Below are 22,445 nucleotides of genomic sequence, written 5' to 3'. Positions count from 1 at the left end.
ATGAAAAAGTGTGTATATTTTCGTGTTTCCACAAGCTCAAACTTAATTCATTGCTCATCCCGAGTAATGCACAAATTAAAAAGGATTTTTCGAAAACACTTTTGAAAATTTCCTTCAAAACAACGTTATTCTCAAAATTATGAATTTAATATACTTATGCTCAAGAACAAGAAATTTCATATTTATGCTACTTAAGCATACATATCATTCAAATTAATGTCAATTATTCTTATGATAGCAAAAATAGACTAATGCTTTCTCAATAAAGACATGCTAAATTCTTTCCAAATTGATTCTATTCCCTTATTCAAGATTAAGCTACAACATCAAGTTTAATTTATGCCTTCATATGTTGAGCATAGTAATTTCTCTCCACTAATGTAGGTAGCATAGAAGCTTGAATCAATAGGTCTTTTAAAGAGGTTGTAACGTAGCTAGGCTAGGGGTAGGTACAAGATAGATAAATTTAGGCTTAAAACCTTAGATTCAGCTTCAATCGGACCTTCAGAATATTTATCTTCAATACGCCAACTTATTTTGCTTTCACATGCTCTTTTGTACATCTATTTTCTTTCAAGTGCATATGCTCTTCTTTTTTTTCTTGTTTTTTTCACGAGCATTTTGCTGTATGTATTACAATTTTTGAACATTTGATACTTCTTTTCAACTCCCCCAAACTTATTTTCAAAGAACATTCTAAATAGAACTGAGTCTAGTGTTTGGGACAATTTAAAGATAATTAAGAGAAAAGTGATGGCTAAATATTACAAGGATTCAAATAAAATTAGGCCATATAGTCTCAAAGTTGGGTTTCAAGGGATAAAAATTCATCAAGGTTGGCTTGAAAGGCTCAAACGGTCTAAACAAAAGTTGCCTAAATCATTTTCAACATTCCATGCTTCCTAGGATTTCGCCTCAAGAAACTACTAAGACAATTCTAGAGACTTAAACTTTTATGCATGCCTAACTTTCCTAAGGAACTAAAAATTTTATGGTATGATTTGCATGCTTTATTAAAAATATATTTATGTCATAATTCAGCTAACATAACAATTATTAAAATAATCAAACTTTTTTATACTAAAGTTTAGCATAGTTAACAAAATTTCAAAATTTTTGAACAAAATATATCCTAATCATAATTAAAAAAAAATTATTCTGAGAGGAAATAATTTCAATTTTTTGGTCCCCCCTACATAAGATGAACAATGTCCTCATTGTTAAAAGTGAGTAGATACTATACATCAGGTAGGATTCTAGAAAAGAGGAGGTGAGTACTACTTAAGTACCAAGCTCCCTTTAGATCCAATCCTAGACATGTATATATCTATTGACACACTTCTTATTTTAAAACTTTTTCATTTTTATAAATGATTTCCACCTCATGTTTTATTATGTGATAAATAAAAAATCTTAATAGAACCTAATCATAAAACATTAAAAAACCGAAGGATGAAAATAAAATAAAGTTAAGATCCCCCTTTTTTATTTATTTGTAGATCCCTCTGAATCTGATTCATCTTTTGCTCCATCATATTTGTTTTTGCATGCATCACTTTGCTCCCTCTTCGATAGTGGACTCCATGGTTCAAATATGAAATCTGGAAACTTGGGCACAAAAATAAATGGGCCATTGAATATTTTCGTAAGAGAGCTTCTCATTGAGTCATCCCGTATTTTTAAATATATCCAGTAAGCTTATTGCTGCCACTGCATATGTTGCATTATGTCCATAAACTTTGACAACTCATCTTGAAGATCTAGGAGAGGCGATTGAGTTCTGAACATTGAAACTGTCATGTCAGGTTCAGTTATTGGTTCCATTAGTTTTACCTTATCAGGGATTTCAGCTGATTGCATTGGTTCGATCTCTGTGGGATCTTCTTATTCGGGATCGTCACTCTCTTCAACTCTATTTTGGAGAAAAAAACCTCCGGCTATTCGGTAGAGGTCCCAATCTATGATTGTACCTTCGCTATAACCTGTCTTGTAACACCTCTAACCCATATCCGTCGTCAGAACAGGGTTATAGAGTGTTACCAGAGTTTACAGTTTAATTACAATTAATTTATGTCATTTACTATTCATATTTGAAAATCAATCACATTCAATCATAATGTCCCTTATATGGATCCTTGAAACCCAAATTATGTAACATCCCAAACCCGGCCTAGACGTTATGGCCGAATCCGGCAATGTCACATGATAGGGTGTTTGAAAGCTAAGTTTTTACGATAAATCCATTTCCATTTAATTACTTTTATTATCTCTTATTAATTCCAAAATCCTTACTCATTTAATCAATTGTTTTAAACGTAATTCGTTATGGAAGCTTTTAAAACTGTTTTGAGGAAATCATGTGTTTAGAGAAAACTTTGCCTTTTTGAAAACTAAGTTTTCCTACGTCTAGCAGTTATAAATCCATAAAAATAAATAAAAACCAAATTTAAGCAAAAGTCCCCAAAAGTCCCCAAATTACATCCAAATAAACCACGGTAAATAAAACATAAATCATAAATTATAAATCATAAAAATCCAAAAACTGTGGTCACCATCGAGTCCTCCACTGCCCGATCTGTCTAGGTCTGGTGATTACCTGTGCACATTAAACCTAGAGGGGTGAGTTTATGTAAACTCAGTGTGTAGTCCCACAGAAAACAAACAACAGTAAACACAGTGCATCATCAAAAAAGTCTTGGGCATAAGCACCTTTCAGTATCAGTATCAGTATCAGTATGCACAAGGGCCTTGTCCATCACAGTGTTAATAACAGATATACAAATTCAGTAACAAAGTCCTACCCAACCAGCCTCTACACACCATCTCTGTCCAACCCTACACTCCATGTGGGGATTAAATCAACCCACCCATCCCTACTGATGCGAACGTAACCGCGTCATGTTACAAATTAACTCGACAACATCGAGCATGGCCTAAGCTCGAGGGGCCTAAGTGCAAAATGAGGCCCAATCTTAGCTCGTTGAGCTCAATTTTGCTCATTTTTAGCTCAATGAGTTTGTGTGCTCATTCAATGAGCCTGATTCAGCTCAAATAAGCGATTGAGCTTATTTCCATATTTTTATTTTTGAATAAAGATGATTTGAGTGGTAATAGTTGCCCGATCGATAAATTGGGTAAGTTTGAACGGTTTGCAAAATTGGGGATGAAAACAAGGAAGATAGGTTTGAATGGCTAGTTTTGTAATGGATATGGAAGCAAGTTGATGGTTTGATTCAAAAATGCTGAAAGAGGGATGGATAAATGACTATCAACGGGATCAAACAAAGGTTAAAGGAAAACTTGGTGATAGGTGGATGAAAATCGGCTAAGGCCAAGATTGAACCAAAGTTATAGGAAAAGTTAGCCCGGATCTTAGATGACACTTAGGTTGAGAAGTTAATGGAAATATAGATGGAGAAATTGATAGAAAACCTCGACCTGCTATCAAGGATGATAGGAACCTTGGTATAGTTTTGAATGCTACACCAACAAAGGTGAAGAGTTCGGGCTAACAAGGAAAGATTGATGCCACAAGACGAAATCTCGATAAGTCAGATCAGTCCTAAAGTGAATAAAGAGAATTGAATTCTCACTAGAACAATAAAGTTCATAAAATGACAGTCTAAAAATTGAGTAACCTTTTCAACCATCTAAAAACAAGTATTTATAGCCTAAAACATGGTGTAACCGAATGGACTATTAGGGATGCTGAATGGACAGCAAATTAAAGCTAAAAGAGGCTGGAAATTTCCTTGAAGTTTCTTGAACATCCTTGCAAGCTTCCTTGAAGTTTCCTAGCATGAAAAACACAAATGGACAGCTTCTAGATGATGATCATTCAGCTGGACATTAATTGAAAAGGTGGTGAGCTGAATAACCTTGTCTATGTTCGGCCAAGGAGTTTTAATACGCTGGAAATAAACTACCTTGATCAGTTGGAAAGTTTGTTAACATTTAGTGATCAGCTTGAGTATTGCAATAGACTTAAAGTGTGAAACTGAATGCAAACAGCCCCTATGTGTGAACAAATAAAACCAAATAGCCCTAGGGTGTGAATGCTCCAGCCGAATGGACAACTTAGTGAAGAAGGAATTTTTTCCAGTAATGTAAAAAATTTTAAGGATGCTTTGGGAAGCTAATCAGATTTTTGGGAAGGCTGAACAACAGCTATGCTTTGGCCATTGAAGTCCACGAAATGTGGCATTGAAGAGCTGAACCATCAGCTCATTTATGCCGTCCCAAACAATGCACCAGTAGCCCCTTTAATGCTGTTTCCTGCACCAGTAGCTCTTTTAATACTTGCACATTAAATTCGGTTAAGACATATTTAACACACATGCACACATTAAAATCGACAGTAGCCAAGACAAATTAATTTCGGCTGGACAAAATCAATTAAATTTGTCCCATTCTGGTCACAATTAAATTCGGCTGACTCCAAGACACATTTAAAAACATGTCCAGGCTAGGAAAAAATAAATAAGGGCTGGACAAATTAAATTAGCAACAGCTAATTAATTTGTTCTAAATTAGACACATTAAATTATGTCCTAAGATAGACACATTAAACACATATTAATATGAGATATATTTAATATACTAAATTAAAAATGTCCAGATTTAAGACACCATTAAATTAATTAATTATTTGAGCTGACAATTAACTAATTAACTAAAACAACTTATTAAATTTATTCCAGCAAAAAAAAAAAATGGAAATGAGCTCAAACGAGCTTATTTGAGCTGAATCGGGCTCATTGAATGAGCACACGAACTCATTGAGATGGAGATGAGCAAAATTGAGCTCAACGAGTTAAGATTAGGCCTCATTTTGCACTTAGGCCCCTCGAGCTTGGGCCATGCTCGATGTTGTCGAGTTGATTTGTAACATGACACGGCTAGGTTGGCATCATTCCCTCCCTCTTGAAGACGATTTGTCCTCAAATCGGGCCACTTGCTTGAGATTTTTTTTTCAAAATCACAAACCAATTTGTTCATGATTAGAGCAAAGTTATTTCCAAAACTCGTGGAACCACGAATGGTTCGAGAAAGAAATGGGTTATTTTGATGCCCTCCCTCTTTAGGGGGACGCCAACTCCAAGTGTCACCTACAAAAGAGTAAAACAAATTAGTGACACTAGGAATTAAAATCTCCAAAGAACTTTTCTCAAGCTCATTCACGAATTTATTGTAAAAATGAATACCAGGGTCAAATATGGAAAATGACCTTACTGTTTCACAATAGATAAAAAGGTCAAGCATAATCGTCGGAACAGAACCATTAAGTGCTTGAAAATTATGGTTTTGGACAACAAAAGTACTTGATTCAAGTCCTTTGAACATCTTGATACCAAATGATATAAGACAATAATCTCCGGTGTCGGAAGCAAAGTTTTATCTTATCGTTTCATTTCGACTTGAAAATTTCATGGACAACAACACAGGGGGAATATGAAACAATTGTAAGTTAAACTCATGCAAGACATGCTCGAATCCTTCAAATCCTACTATAGTGCAATTTCTAGGATCAAAGATTTGATTTTGCATTTGCATATTATCACGGTACAACAACTTTGTTTTCAGATTTAGAAACACATCATCAAGTAAGAAAATGTTGTTCACACGTTTATTTAAACAGAAATTATAATGCTCACTTTTGCTTAGCAACAACTTAAGATGACTTGCTCTGGGCTTAAACACACGATTTTGGTTGTTCATTGTTATAAGCGGCAATGACCTTTCTTTCATCATCAATTCACACAAGTGAAACAAAAAAAAATTGAGCATGCATATTTTCAAACAATCATACATCGTAATTCTCATTTGATCAGACTTACACAAACATGCACAACGATATAGAGAATTCACATTTCCATCACAAACAAAACAAATTAGGCATTTTATGTGACAATTCTTTATCACATAAGATCAAATTTTATTTGTACCGACTTAATCTTACTTCATCAACAAGCTTGCCAACACTATACTCATTACTAGAAAAAAAAGTTCATACCACTATTTAAAACAAAATCATCAATAATGAGAGAATGACAATTAATCGACATAGAGAGTGATGATCTTTCAAAAATTAAGTCATCGGTACCTTTTTCAACAATGTTCAAATCAGTTTGTCGTGATGTAATTGTTACAGACTCCTTACCTTGCTTGCCTTTAAGCTCTTAAGGGAGAATTTCATTTTTGATATTACCTTTCTCGATCATTCAGAATCGTCTCTCTTCGAAAAGGTATTGAAGTTGTAGCTTGTCAATGGAATCTTCAGGAACTTGAGAAGAAACAATACAAGGAGAACTCATAGAACAGTTAGTTAAAACACTCTTCGCTTTTTCTTGTTCTCTTTTGTCTTCTTCACTCTTTTCTTTTGCAATCTCATGATCAAACTCTCTCTCGTTTTCAATCATCTATTTTAAAGACTCATTCTCAATCTCTTTTTCAATTTTCTTTTCTTGTTCAAGTTCTTTTTCTTTCTCCCATGAGTTTTTGATCTCATTACAAGAGGAAGATAACATAGAAGAATCATGATGAGAATTTTTTTGTTGGAAAAAGTATGAAAGATCCGTGTATGAAATATGATCATCTCTTCGCGAGCATTCCTCCATGGATGAGTATCTTTGAGCATATGAATACTTTCTCGGACCTTCTTGTTAGTCACCATAATAGGCTTCAAGCTCGAAGTTTGCTTTGCTTCGTCTTGAATTCCTAGTCGAATAGAAATCATGGTATGAATCTCTTCGGGAATGACTATCCGTAGGTGAATACTTAGACGTAATACGTTCTCTTCTTTGTGAAGATTTCTCCGCAGATGAACACTTTAAGGCACTTGAAGAGGATTTCGTACATTCTCGTTTGTCATCTTAAAAGGTTTTAGATTCGGGGATTGCTTCATACCATTTCGGCTTTATTGATGGATAAGAATCTCGGTATGAGTCTCTCCTTGAATGCTCATCGGATGTAGGTCTCCGTGGTGACCTTGACTCTATCTTTTGAGTTGGAGAAAGTTATTCTCATTGGTCCCTTTCCTCGATTCGATCCAAATGCTTGTACAACTTGTCAAACTTGGATTTCACAATTCTATGCATCTCTTTCATCAAATATTGATAATCGTATTCTGAAAACACTTCTTGGTTCATGATTTTAGTGAGGGAAAAGGAAAGTGATTAAAAACAGAAATGAAAAATTTTATCAATAAAAAACCTCACAAATTCTCTCGAAAAGAAAAAAAATCGCACACGTTTGGCTTTTATGCACTCGATTAGTCTCACCACACACTCGTGCCTTTTTCCACTCTATTCGCTTCTCTCGATTCACGATGGACTACTTAGACTTAGCGGTCTTGTCGGTGTTGAGTCGGCTTACAAAAATGATAATTGATTTGGGTTGGAAGTGATGTTGGGACAAGGGTGGGCTAGAAGAAAAAATAAAAGGTGAAGGTGTGGCCGTTTGGGTAGATGGTGATAGTAGCAAGAAATTAGTGATCGGGATTTACAAAAGATGAGTACAACTTTCAACACTATCAACAAAACTTTTTTTTTTTTAGAAAATCAGATGACAAAGGAACTGAACAATTTTTTTTTAATTTCGAATTCTTTTCTCTTTTTATTTTATTTTATTTTATTTTGAGATTCTTTTTTTTTCACTATTTACAATCTTTTTTTTACTCTTCAAATAAATATATTCTTTCTTTTTTTTCTTCACAAAATTTTTTTGAATTTTTTTGAATTTTTTTTACAAATACGATACCGAAACTTCCAAAAACGTTGATACTTACATCAATTTAACCATATCTAATTCCAAATGATACGAACTCGCCTCGGGATGATTTGAGTTGTAATAGTTACCCGATCAATAAATTGGGTAAGTTTGAATGGTTTGCAAAATTGGGGATGAAAACAAGGAAGATAGGTTCGAATGGCTAGTTTCTAATGGATATGGAAGCAAGTTGATGGTTTGATTCAAAAAGGATGAAAGAGGGATGGATAAATGGCTATCAAAGGGATCAAACAAAGGCTAAAGGAAAACTTGGGGATAGGTGGATGAAAATCGGCTAAGGCTAAGATTGAACCAACGTTATAGGAAAAGTTGACCCGAATGTTGGATGACACTTAGGTTGAGAAGTTAATGGAAATATGGATGGAGAAATTGATAGAAAACTTCGACCCACTATCGGATGATAGGAACCTCGGTATAGTTTTGAACACCACACCAAAAAAGTCGGGATAACAAGGAAATATTGACGCCACGAGACAAAATCCCGATAAGTCAGATCAGTCCTAAAGTGAATAAAGAGAATTGAATTCTCACTAGAACAATAAAGTTCATAAAATGACAGTCTAAAAATTGAGTAACCTTTTCAACCATCTAAAAACAAGTATTTATAGCCTAAAACATGGTGTAACTGAATGGACTATTAGGGATGTTGAATGGATAGAAAATTAAAGCTAAAAGAGGCTGGAAATTTCCTTGAAGTTTCTTGAACGTCCTTGCAAGCTTCCTTAAAGTTTCCTAGCATGAAAAACACAAATGGACAGCTTCTAGATGATGATCATTCAGTTGGACATTAATTGAAAAGGCGGTGAGCTGAATAGCCTTGTCTATGTTCAGCCAAGTAGTTTTAATGTGCTGGAAATAAGCTGCCTTGATCAGCTAGAAAGTTTGTGAACATTTAGTGATCAGCTTGAGTATTGCAATAGACTTAAAGTGTGAAACCGAATGCAAACAACCCCTATGTGTGAACAAATAAAACTGAACAACCCAAGGATGTGAATGCTCTAGCCGAATGGACAACTTAGTGAAGAAGGAATTTTTTCCAGCAATGTGAAACATTTTAAGGATGCTTTGGGAAGCTAATCAGCTTGTTGGGAAGGCTGAACAATAGTTGGACTTTGGTTATTGAAGTCTACGAAATGTTGCCTTGAAGAGCTGAACCATCAGCTTATTTATGCTATCCCAAACAATGCACCAGTAGCTCTATTAATGCTGTTTCCTGCACCAGTAGCGTCCCAAACAATGCACCAACAGCTTTTTTAATGCTGTTTCCTGCACCAGCAGCTCTTCTAATACCTACACATTAAATTCGATTAAGACATATTTAACAAAAACACACACATTAAAATCAACAGCAGCCAAGACAAATTAATTTCGGCTGGACAAAATCAATTAAATTTGTCCCATTCTGGTCCTAATTAAATTCTGCTGACTCCAAGACACATTTAAAAACATGTCTAGGCTAGGACAAAATAAATAAGGGCTGGGCAAATTAAATTAGTAGCTGCTAATGAATTTGTTCTAAATTAGACACATTAAATTATGTCCTAAGCTAGACACATTAAACACATATTAATATGAGACATATTTAATATACTAAATTAAAAATGTCCAGATTTAAGACACTATTAAATTAATTAATTATTTGAGCTGACAATTAACTAATTAACTAACACAACTTATTAAATTTATTCCATCACAAAAAAAAAAAAATAGAAATGAGCTCAAACGAGCTTATTTGAGCTGAATCGGGCTCATTGAATGAGCACACGAACTCATTGAGATGGAGATGAGAAAAATTGAGCTCAACAAGCTAAGATTAAGCTTCATTTTGCACTTAAGCCCCTCGAGCTTAGGCTATGCTTGTTGTTGTCGAGTTGATTTGTAACATGACGTGGCTAGGTTCGCGTCACCTACATTCCAAGTAGTACCGAACGCGGTACCAAATAGTAGTATGCAACTGAGCTACCAATATATTAGATTGAAGAGCCTTTCAGTACACTTCATCCAAATAAAATCAACCCAACCCCATGCAATGCAACATACAATACATGACATGCTATCTCATGATATCAATACATATAATCAGTAAATGTATGCATGCATACTATCATCATACTCAATATATATCCATCAATCAGTTAGTTCAAACAATTAGGGGTCTAAGGAATGCTTACCGACCCTACAGTAGGTTCACAGTCAACTTGGGCAATCCGTGAAACCTTAGCAATCAATTCAATGAAAATGGGCTCACATGCCCATGTGGCCTACCTGTGTGGGCCCACATGGCCCAAATTTGGATTGGCCGTGTGGATCACATGGCATGTCCCAGAATTCTACATGCCCATGTGGACTACCCGTGTGGACCCACACGCCTGTGTAGCCCACACGGCCCAAATCATCTAGCCCGTGTGTCGCACACGGCTGTGTCTTGCATGCAGGGCCTGGCCTCGTCGATCACACGCTCGTGTTAAGGCACACGGCCTACTACACGGGCAAGCACACACTGTGTGGCGTCAAAGTGGGGTTTTTTAGCTTTTCATCGAACCCTGTTTAATGTGTTACGGGCACACACCTGGTATCATTTGATGCTAAAACGTCCCCTGGGCACTTTAGAACCTAAAATTGAGCAGTAACTCATCAATTACTCATTCAACCTGATTCATAAATGAAAACACAAGATGAAAACCAATTCCTAAACCAACGAAAAGCATTACCTTTACTCGAAAAATGGAAATTCCACGCTGTATATGGAAATTCCACGCACCTACAACAATGATTCTAGACCTTCAGCCCCTCGAATATCTCTTAAACACCAAAAAAGACCCTTAGCAAAACGATTTGTCAAACAATTGAAAACTGTACCTACCAAAACTTACCTATCAGACGCGAATGGAGAGTGGAAGAAAGGTAGAGTTTCGACAACTGAAAGGAGGAAAACAAAAAAAAGAAGAAAAAGGAAAAAGGGGTGAAAAGGGAGATGATCAGTTTTTCTGTGGGGAGAATTTTGGGAAATTGATAACTCAAATCCCACTACCTACTCTATCTCAACCACCCACTATTCAGATTTTCAGTACAACTCAAACTCCCAGCCATCAAACCGAGCAAAAATATTCCCCCTTGCCCACACAAGGATTCGAACACTAGACCTCCAGCATACTAATACTGCACTTAACCACCGGACCAATAGGCTAATTTTGACATGTACTTACAAATACATAAACTTAAGCCTACTGGGTGGGGTTTAGGCTTTATTCAAAAAAATACCAGAATTTTGCCAAAGACATGGCTTGAACTTGGGACCTCTCACACACACCCAGAACACATAACCATTGAAGTAGATACACAATTGTGTCATATTTTCACAATAACAAAAATAAAAATTTTGGGGCGTTACAAATTACATATTAGAATCGAGTTAGGACTAAATCGAAATCTCAAAAATTTTTTCGATAAATGTCAAAATTTTCTTATATACAACGATCACACGCCTGTGTAAGTAGGTCGCCTGTGTGAGTAGGCCATATGGCCATTCGATGTGAGGCACACAATCGTGTCCCAGCCCATGTCCTTATCCGTGTAACTCTTTGACTTGTGCCATACGGCCAGCCACATGTCCCTGTGCTAGGCTATGTGGTTAATTTTAATTTTCGAAAATCAAATGCAAGATTCATACGGCCAAGACACACGCCCGTGTTCTAGGCCGTGTGTCACACACGGCTGAGACACATGCTCGTGTCTCTGCCCGTGTGTCTAATTCTGAGCATTTTTTTAAATTTTAAGATCCAAGGGACACAAGGCCAAACTACATGCCCATGTGCCAAGCGATGTGTCACACACGGTCAAGATACATGCCTGTGTGTCAACCCGTGTGGACAAAATAAAGCCATTTCCTAGCTTTATTTCTCACCCAAATTTTCCAACAACCTACATCAATAATTGCAAACATATACCAACCAATTCAAACAGTATAACCAAGCCAACTTTAACATCTAACTTGATATATCATCACATGCATTCATGTTTATAATCTTACCCTTTTATAGACATTCATGTTTAACATAACTCAATCAAGCCATACTAAACACATATGTAATTACCATAATATAACCTTATAAATATACGAAATCAAACCATCACTAGCCATTCCAATGGCTAGATTACAAACAACCATTTACAAGCCAACAATTGGCCAAGTTAACCGATACATGCCATTATACCAAAATAAGTTTACTATTTATACCAAAATGAGCTGGTAGATAGTGTGATGATACTCTGACCGATTTCCAACCTTTGTGAGCTTTCGAGCACTATAAAATCAAGAAAAGAAAACCTAGTAAGCATTTAATGCTTAGTAAGTTCGTATAACAAAAATTAAACTTACCAATCATTTTCAATTAAATAAGCATAACAATAACATACTTTCCAACAAATTGGCAATTTGCCTAATCACATAGACTTAATTAAGCAAGATAGTTACATAATTCACATGTACATCAAACAAACATGGATGAGTTCATCATGTTTCACATTTTCAAGTATTTCAGAAGCATTAAAGACATAATTCTTTTAATCTCATAATTTCTCATGTCAGGAGTTTTATCAGTTGAATTATTGAAATAACGATGGATACTCAAGTAGTACACACAAGGTATACAAAACTGCAAATTGTCAACTCATAATCAGGGGTACCCATTAGGGCACATAATCAGGGAGCACACTCTCGAGCCACACATCAGGATGCTCAGATGAGCAATGTAACAAGACACCTATCCGGGCTAAATAGGAAACTCATAAGAGTTTGAATCAGGGAGCTCATAGAGCTTTACATGTAACTCCAAAGAGTTATTATCAGGGAGCATCGGATAAATGAATAGAGAGTTCAAGCGAGCCATGTCAGGAAGCTCATAAGAACCTATATTAGGATGCTCACGTAGAGCTGTGTTTGTGTCTGCAATATATGCTGGATCACAACCTATCGAATTATGTAATAGGACGCTCATAAAGAGTTGTAGTAGTGCGCAACACATGCAGAATCACTACCGATCAGGATGCTGGCAGGAACTGTATAACAAGCTCGAGAAGGCTTTTAACAGGATGCTAGTCTGAGCTATAATGTCCGCAACATATGCAAGACTATAATCAGTACGAGAAATCTTGTATCCATCAAATTTCATTATTTAAATGGAATTTAACATCTTTTGGACATAATCAAATATGTTGTAACACCCCAAACCTAGCCTAGGCATTATGGCTGAATCTGTGATGTCACATTGGAGTAAGTTTTGGAAACACGTAGTTTTATTAGAAAAGTCCATTTGAGTTAGAACCTCATTTGTGATCTTTTTGAGAAGCTAAATTAATTTATCCATTTGTTAAGTGACAGGTTTATCTAGCAAAACATGTTTCATACTAAACCGTTATTACACTTTAAAACTTTGTTCGTTGCGGAAGCTTTTAAAACAAGTTATGTAGTGTGGTAGTTGAAAATTATTTACCTTTTTGAAAACCCGAGTCCTACTGCTAACAGATTTAAGTCAATTTGAATAAATCCCCAAATAAAAATAAAAACTTAAAACGGCCTTATTACATAAAATTTATCCAAATAAAACTACCTTTACTAGAAATCAAAAACTAAAAGCATAAATAGTGGTGTGGCCATCTTCGAGTCCCTCACAGCACCGACCCACCTAAGGATTACCTGCGCAGATAAGCAGAAGAGTGAGTTTATGGAAACTCAGTGTGTAATCCCTATTTACCAAGTAATAACTCATGCAGTGCAAACAATTTGGGCCTAAGCCCTTAACAGTAGTATTATCAGTGTTAGCCTTAGCCTATTACGGTAACAGTATCAGTGTGGGCCTTAGCCCAATTCAGTATAGTATCAGAAATGCATACAGAGATCCTACCCATCCATCCTCTACACTTCACTCCGTCCAACCCTACACTCCATGTGGGGATAAAATCGACCCACCCATCCTTACACTCCAGAATATAGCACCGGTTGTAGCACTAACAGTATATGCAGTAGAGCTGCCAGTATAGTACACTTCCTCCAAGTATATCAAACCTACCCCCATGCAACATGTCATGTCATAATATATACGTGTATGCAAAATGTCATGCTCGAATACAGTCAAATATAGTATAGGGGTATATCAGTCATTTTACCTTTAGGGTATAACAGTCATTTCATCAGTATGAGGTCTAAGTGTACTTACTGACCCATCAGTAAGCCCATAGTCATCTTAGGCGACCCATGAGACCTTAATAGTCAAACAGTGAAAATGGGCCCAAAGCCCATAATACGACCTATGTGGCCCAATTAAACCCAAATAATGGCCTTGGCCATGCAAACTACATAGCCGGCCCACTTATCTCCATACAATCGTGCAATTTTCCCATGCGAGACCCACGAACCCGTGGGCCCACATAGCCCATTTTTGCCCAACGTGGCCTAAAACGGCCTAAACCCATGAGACAACTCATGGTGGCCTCTAACGTCAAACGCACATGTTTATACATTTGATTCGCCACATGAGTGAACACATACTCGTGTAGCGTCTATGAGTATGCTTTCGGTTCACCACATGAGCGAACACACGCTCGTGTAGCGTCTATGAGCATACTTTTCAGCTTTTATCGATTAACAATCTTCACAGTGTGATTAGACACCTGGTTGCAAAAGCGAGTGAATTAGCCCACGTACACTGCACCTAACACAACAGAAACTTCAGTTAAAATCTAACATACATGTTTAAAACAACCCAACTGGAACTTGTACCAAAAGACTACTTACTAACGCCTTGCTTGAACAAGCGTAGTTTAAGCCCCATTAGAACGTTGATGAAAGTTAATATCAGACACTTGATGATTATCTGCAAGAAAAGCGAACCCATTAATAATATTGCTTACACAAGGTTGAACATCGCATAACAACCCAAAGAATCATAGACAGGAATATCCAGCCAAGATCAAGAACCCCAAACCAAAGTGCCTCAGTTCAACAAAAAGTCAACGAATAACGTTACCTTAGAATGAGAAATGAGAGGAAGATTCTAATTGTTCTTGGAATCTAAGCGAACTCCCTCACTCTACGAGTAATACGACACCCCGAAACAAAAAGCACCATAACCAAAGAGAGAGGTGATTAAATCGGCATTAGGGAGAAGAGGAGAGACTAATCAAAAGAGTAGAGACAACAAAGACTTACCAACCAATGTTTAGCCAACGCAAAAGTAATTGAGTGAAAGGGAGAGAGAGAACCGAATCTAGAGAGATGGGAGGGTAAACCACCAAGGCTTGAGAAAGTGGAAAAGCAAAAGAGAACGATAATGAGGACTAGGAAGAAGGTTGATGGAACAAAATAGTGTTCGGCTACAAGAGAGGAAGTGTTTAGCACACAAAACCGAATGTGAGCAAGGAAAAGAATAACAATAATGTTCAAAAGGAAAAAGATGAGGACGATGGAAGAAGTCTACTAAGAAAAACACTATATAGGAGCGCAAAACCAAAATACTCGAATGGACACAAGTGATATTCGGCCACCAATAAGCAATACTCGAAAAGAAACAACAAGAGATAATCGTTCATAAATGGAGAGCCAAAACTCAAACACTATTTCGGCACATAAAGAAAAAGTGATCGAATTCACACAATGGACTTTCCACTTTCGGCATGCTACTACCTCACACCTCAACCTCCTTTATTTTCTCCTAAAATCTCTCCCCAAAACCCTCCTAGAATTCGACTACATACTTCCCACTTCCCCCAACACTCTCAACCACCACAAGCATAAGTATCCCACTATCATTCAATGTCTTACATGACAAAGCAGCAAAACGAATCCCCTTTGTGTGCCACAGGATTCGAACTCAAATTTCCTTGCAGAAATAACACGCCACTATCCCCTAGACCAACAGGCTTTCTATGGCACAACCTAATCGTATCTATTTAAGAACCCTATTGTCAGGAGACATGGTTTTATTCAAGGAAAGACAAAGTTTTGTACAAGCCAAGACTTGAACTAGGACCTCTCCAACACTCCTTAGGACATTCAACCACTGAAGTAAGCATGCATTTATGCAACACATCATACAAAAATAAATACTGAACTTTTGGGGCGTTACATATGTGATTATTTCATATATTTATAACATTTATATAATTCATGTAATCAAATACCACATTCAAATCAAGCATAAAAATAAACACAATTTAGTTACACGAAATTACCTGAACACTTGTTCGTATACGGAAATCTACTAATTAGAAACTTTTTGTTTTCCTTGATCCAATTTCGTATTTGGTCTTTTTGGATCTATATAAATGAATTTAATCATCAATTTAATCCACTTAATACTCAATTGGATTCAATTTACATCCTAGGTAAAATTACCATTTTGCCCTTATACTTTCACAAATGACAATTCCGTCCCTAGGCTCGGAAAATGAAATTCAAGCAATTTAATCATTATTCCAAGCCTAACCAAAATTTTCATATAACATTTACAGCACTTGTATTTTACAAAATTCATAATTTTTTCCATAACTTTTACATCTTTACAATTTAGTCCTAAATCATAATTTCATCAAAATTCACTTTACAAAAGTTGTTTATCTATCAACAAACTTTCATTTTCTACCATAAATTTCAAAATTTCAGCATATTCATCCATGAAAAAATTTCAATACTATGATATCTTTACAAATTAATCCTCAAAATAGATAGATTAAACTATTTCAATCTCAAAAATATAAAAATTACTAAATACGAGACAAGGATACTTACCTAATTAAGCCAAGAAAGCTTGCTTTCTCTGTCCTAGGGTTTCCATAGAAATTTTTGGGAAGAAGATGATATATGATATGATATTTCTTTTTAATTTATTTATCATCTTTTAATTATTCTCATTTCCAATTTCATTCTTTTCTTTTTCTAATTTTCCATGGATGAATCACCAAAAATATCTACTAACTTTTATTTAATGGTCTAATTACCATATAAGGGCCTCTCATTTTGAATTCTGTAGCTATTTGGTCCTTTTAGCTCCTAGAACTCAACTTTTGCATTTTATGCAATTTGGGTCTTTCCCTAATTAAACACAAAATCGATAAAATTTTCTTATCAGAATTTTCATATAACATTCCTATCATAATGCTGACCATACAGTAATATTTAAATAAATTTTCTTTTTAACTTGGATTTGTGGTCCCGAAACCATTATTCCGATTTCACTAAAAATGGGTTGTTACCTGTCTTCTTTACGTTTGCAAGAATTTTATCTTTGAAGCACAAAATTGTTATCATAAAGGGAAAGTAAGTTGGGCCAGAATGTCTAGCGGTACAATTCCACATTTCCCTTAGAATGATTTTTCTCACATCAATGATCTTTGTCATTAAAATAGAGTACAATAAGACCATTCACTCTAATGGTCTTAGGCATAAGGCAGAATCGAATGAAATAGAACCATACCTTCGCTGGTGTTGTCAAGTATTCTCTACAACAAGTGTGAATGCCTTGCTTTTGACAAAGTCCACTAAGAACCTGGAATTGTAAGTTCCTTGAGAATTTCTTGCAATTTTTCAGCCATAATATTTCTCATCAAGGAAGAATATTCGTCGTCTACAAAATTAGGTAATTCAAAGAATTCATTAATAGTGTTTGAGCTTGTTGTTACCTTAATTCCTCAAATAGAAACTTCTGTCAATTCTCTTGAGGTCAAAATTACATAAAATTGTAACAGTCCGGTTTTGACCCTAGTCTGAATAGTGGTTTTGACACCACAAATCCGAGCCCAAAAAATATTTTAATATTATTTTCTGTGTCTATGATATGTGAATTTACATCTGTGAAATTTCTGTGATTTAATTGTCTGTTTCTATACTTAATCATGAAAAAGGATTGAATCGCGTAAAGTGTAAAAATTGAGTGCTAAATGTTAAAGCACTTAATTGGCTTGGATTTTAAAATATGGGTCTTTGCATGTCAAATTTACCAGTTATGTTAATGGTGGACAATTATGGACATGTTAGGTAAGTTTTAATAAATTATAACTAAAGGGTATTTTGGTCAATTGTAAATTAAACATATGTTAAATAATTATAACATAAAATGGTATTCATTTTTACCATTCTCTTGGCCGATTGAAGCAAGAAAAAGAATCAAATTGGGGTTTTGATAATCAATTAGCCTAATCCTTGATTAAGGTATGAATTTTCGTCTGTTTTTTATAATTTCTACGTTTCTGTGATCGTTGCTTCGTATACTTCAAAGCCCATGTCTGAATTTTTGTTTCTGTTAAAGATTTCATGAAATGCCATTGTTGATATCATGAGTGTTGTGATGTTTTTGAATGAATTATGAAGGCTTGGTAGATGGTTCATAAGTTTTATCTTTGAGCTTTTGATGAAATTGAGTTATTTGGGTTAAATTTTAAAAATGAGGTTTTGAAGGAATAAATTATGAATTGAACATGTTGTAGGGGCTTATATAGAAGCCATGAAAATTTGGCTAGCCCTTGTTGTAAAGAAATTTTTCGTATTAGTGATTTTGTGAAAAATGGACTAAATTGTCAAAGTGTGAAAATGTAAGGGCTAAAATGTAAAGTGCCGTAACTATGTGTATATGAATTAAATTGAATGAAATGAATGATTGAATGGTTGAATTTGTATTGTATTAGATCAAGAATAAGGAATATCAGACTTAGATCGGGGGAAGTCCAAAATAGTTGAATAGTCGACTCCTTTTATCCGAAATCCATCCGAGGTAAGTCAAATTAAAATTATGTTTTAATTGAAATAAATTCTGCACAAATAAATTGTAATTTGTATTGGATGCTCATGAGAGCCTGATGAATGGATTTTGAATAAATTATAATAATATGATTGTATCCGAAAGCTCTGTCTGTTTCTAAAGAAAAGTTGACATCTGTCTGAGACATCGTGTAAGACCGTGTCTAGGACACAAGCCTCGATTGATATTTACGTATAAGACCATGCCTAGGACATTGGCATCGTATCTGATTTCATGTAAGACCCTGTCTGGGACAGAGGCATCGATATTGAATTACATGTAAGACCACATCTGGGACGTCGGCATTGTACTTGATTATATGCATCTGTATCGTTTCTGACCCGTCTGATTATAGCGTATAAAATCTGTGATTGAGTATACGAATTGTATAACCTATGCAGGTACGTTTGTATCGTACTAAATTTCTGAATATGAAAAAAATTCTGTCTCTGTGAAATATGTATGGAAATGAAGCATGACATATATGCCAACAAAGGAGCATGGTTAAGTTTATGAATTATTTTATGAAATGGTTATGAATCTATATGGTTGAATTGTATATATATGATTTAGTAGTTAGACCAATTGTATTTGGATTACTAAGCTCTTTGTAGCTTACTCTGTGTGTTTACTGTCTGTTTTACAGTTATCGTAGCTACTGAAGGCTCGGGGATAGTCGAGGATCATTACCACACTATCGATCTCAATTTGGTACTTTTGAAAGTGTAAATATTTTAAAGTATGGCATGTAAGGCTAGAAGGTCTATGTATATAAGTTTTGATGTGTATATATTATGCCATGGGAGTTGGCTAACAATGATGAGTTGTGTATATTTTTGGTGTATGTTTGTAATGTGTTAAGTTCTAATGTGTTTTGGTCATTCTTAAGCATGGAATTGGTTGGAAATTTTGGTATGAATGTTGTATATTATTGCTTGCAGGATTGAACCCAAAAAGGGGTGGCAAATTGGCTTTAATCAAGCCTGCTTGGTGCCACACGGTATGGGTACACGGGCGTGCCTTGTGGCCATGTAAGAAAAGCAGTATTCTTCTAAGAATCACACGGTCTCGACACACGGGTGTGTCATATGGCCGTGGGCTAAAGTCAGTAGCTAGCTAAGTATCACACGACTATAGTACACGGGCGTGCCTATTGGCCGTGTGAAAAAGTTAGTAGAGGACCTATTTTTGGCATGGCTAGTTCACATGCGCGTGTCTAGTGCCCAAGTGTACCACACAGCCTAGTCACACGGAAGTGTGACTTTAATAGTTTGAAAGAATTGGTTATGTTCTGAAAATTCTGAATAAGTTCGGTTTAGTTCCGACCTTTCTTTAAATGTATATTTTAGGTCTCGTAGACCATAATTAGAGATGATTGTTTATGAGATGATGTTAAATAGTATTTGTGATTCTGAATTGGTCCAAAATGTTTTGTCTGTCTGGTAATGCCTTGTAACCCTAATCTGATGTCGGTTACGGGTTAGGGGTTTTACATTTTATTGGTATCAAAGCTTTGGTTTAGTCGGTTCTAGGATTACCATAGCGTATTTGAGTCTAGCTATACATGCCATATATCTGAATCTGTGATAATGTGATGACTCCTGACATTGAAATGTGCTTTTATATAGCAAATGGATCCCGATAGAGCTGTAGCTGACGATGTTGAAAGCAATGCACCTGCTCCCGCGCAAAGGATGGTGCAAGATGATTCACGATCGACTATGAGTAGCCGTGATAGCGATGCTAAGCAAGCCTTCTATCAGATGATGAATAAATGGTTCACCCAGTACATTAGAACCAATCCGACTATACAACAACCGCCACCCCCGGTTATTCATTCTCAAATTCCTGATATGCCACGAGTAAATCTGGTACAATTCAGTAGACCACTAGTTGATAAGATTGGAAAGTATGGGGCTGAAGAGCTCCGAGCTACCATGAATGATGATGCTAGAAGAGCCAAATTCTGGTTGGAAAATACAATAAGAGTGTTTGATGAAATGTCTCTGAGTCCTGAGGAATATGTAAAATGTGTTGTTTCACTTCTGAGAGATACAACATACCATTGGTGGAAAACTTTAATATCTGTGGTTCCGAGTAAACGAGTTATGTGGGATTTCTTTCAATCTAAATTCCAGGAGAAATATATCAGTCATAGATTCATTGATCAGAAACGCAAAGAGTTTCTTGAGCTTAATCAAGGCTGTATGTCTGTTACTAAATATGAACGTGAATTTGTGAGATTGAGCCAGTATGCCCTTGAATGTGTATCGAATGAAGCAATAATGTGCAAAAGGTTTGAAGATTGAATAAATGAATATATCCGTCTGTTAGTTGGAATTCTGGAAATTAAAGAAATGGTTGTGCTCGTTGAGCGAGCTTATAAAGTTGAAGAATTAAGTAAAGAGAAAAGAAAAGCTGACTCTGAAGCTAGATATGCTAGAAAGAGATCTTCGAGTAGATCATTTTAGTCTATGGCAAAGAAATTCTGAGATGATCAAAGCCGTCCAAATGCTAATGTGGGACATTCAAACCGAGATCGAGCTAGATCACATTCAAACTTCAGAGTCCCTACTACTTCTGTTGCAAGTGTCAAAAATGTTCGATCTAAGAGACCTGAATGTAAACACTGTGGTAAAAGACATCCAGGAAATTGTAGATTGAATGACTGAGCCTGTTTCTGATGTGGATCTTTGAACCATTTTGTAAAAGATTGTTCTGAACCTACTGAGCAAGAGAATGTACAGAATCTGAGACTGAGCAACACCTCAACTAGAGGTAGACCTTCCAGAAATGCAAGAAATGCAAGTGGTGGTCAAAGAGATACTGGAGATACTATTGTTAGATCTGAGGCCAGAGCAGCTGCCAGAGCCTATGCTATCCGAGCTCGTGAGGAAGCCTCGTCTCTAGACGTGATTACTAGTACTTTTACTCTTTATGATACTTCTGTGATTGCATTGATAGATCCTGGATCAACGTATTCTTATATCTGTATAAATTTAGTACATAGTAAGACTTTGCTTGTAGAGTCTACTGAATTCGTAATTAGAGTACGAACCTCTTAGGCAAAAGTGTCTTGGTTGATAAAGTCTGCAAGATTTGCCCGCTAATGGTACGAGATATCTGTTTTCTTGCTGATCTGATGCTTTTACCTTTCGATGAATTTGACATAATTCTGGGAATGGATTGGTTAACTTTGCATAATGCTATTGCGAATTGCAAATGAAAAGTCATTGATTTAAGGTGTAAGAATGATGAAATAATTTGAATTGAGTCTAGTGATCTGAATGGACTACCAGCTGTGGTATCTGCAATGAAAATACATAAATATGTGAAGAAAGGTTGTGAAGCCTACTTAGCTTATGTGTTAGATTCAAAAGTGAATGATAAGAACGTTGAATCAGTGCTTGTTGTCTGTGAATTCTCTGATGTGTTTCCTGAAGAACTACTGGGTTTGCCTCTGATTCGAGAAGTCGAGTTTGGCACTGAATTAGTACCTGGTACTACTCCGATTTCAATAGCTCTGTATAGAATGGCTTCGACCGAGTTGAAGGAATTAAAATCTCAGTTGCAAGAATTGACTGATCGAGGATTTGCTAGACCGAGTTTTTCACTTTGGGGTGCTTCTATTCTATTTGTGAAAAAGAAAGATGGCACAATGAGAATGTGTATTGATTACAGAAAGCTTAATAAAGTGACTGTAAAGAACAAATACCCTCTCCCTAGAATTGATGACTTATTCGATCAGTTGAAAAGTGCTACTGTATTTTCAAAGATAGATCTGAGATCGGGTTACTATCGATTCTGGGTAAGGACTCGACATTCTCAAACCGCTTTAAATGAGGTACGGGCATTATGAATTTTTAG

At 35.9% G+C, this 22,445-nt stretch overlaps 1 long non-coding RNA gene across 1 annotated transcript; it reads right to left on the bottom strand.

Annotated features, from left to right (window-relative positions):
- Window positions 1-2,395: 2,395 nt before the first annotated feature.
- LOC128293733 (uncharacterized) lies at window positions 2,396-3,629 on the bottom strand. Its single transcript, XR_008283917.1, has 2 exons — window positions 2,710-3,629; window positions 2,396-2,596 (listed from the first exon to the last, which is right to left on the bottom strand). It is a non-coding gene; the product is annotated as an uncharacterized LOC128293733 (long non-coding RNA).
- Between the last annotated feature and the right edge of the window lie 18,816 nt (window positions 3,630-22,445).

Source organism: Gossypium arboreum, chromosome 6, assembly GCF_025698485.1.
Source record: "Gossypium arboreum isolate Shixiya-1 chromosome 6, ASM2569848v2, whole genome shotgun sequence".
Classification (NCBI taxonomy): domain Eukaryota; kingdom Viridiplantae; phylum Streptophyta; class Magnoliopsida; order Malvales; family Malvaceae; genus Gossypium; species Gossypium arboreum.
Note: the sequence above shows the minus strand (reverse complement) of the source record. Positions and strands in the feature narration are given on the sequence as shown.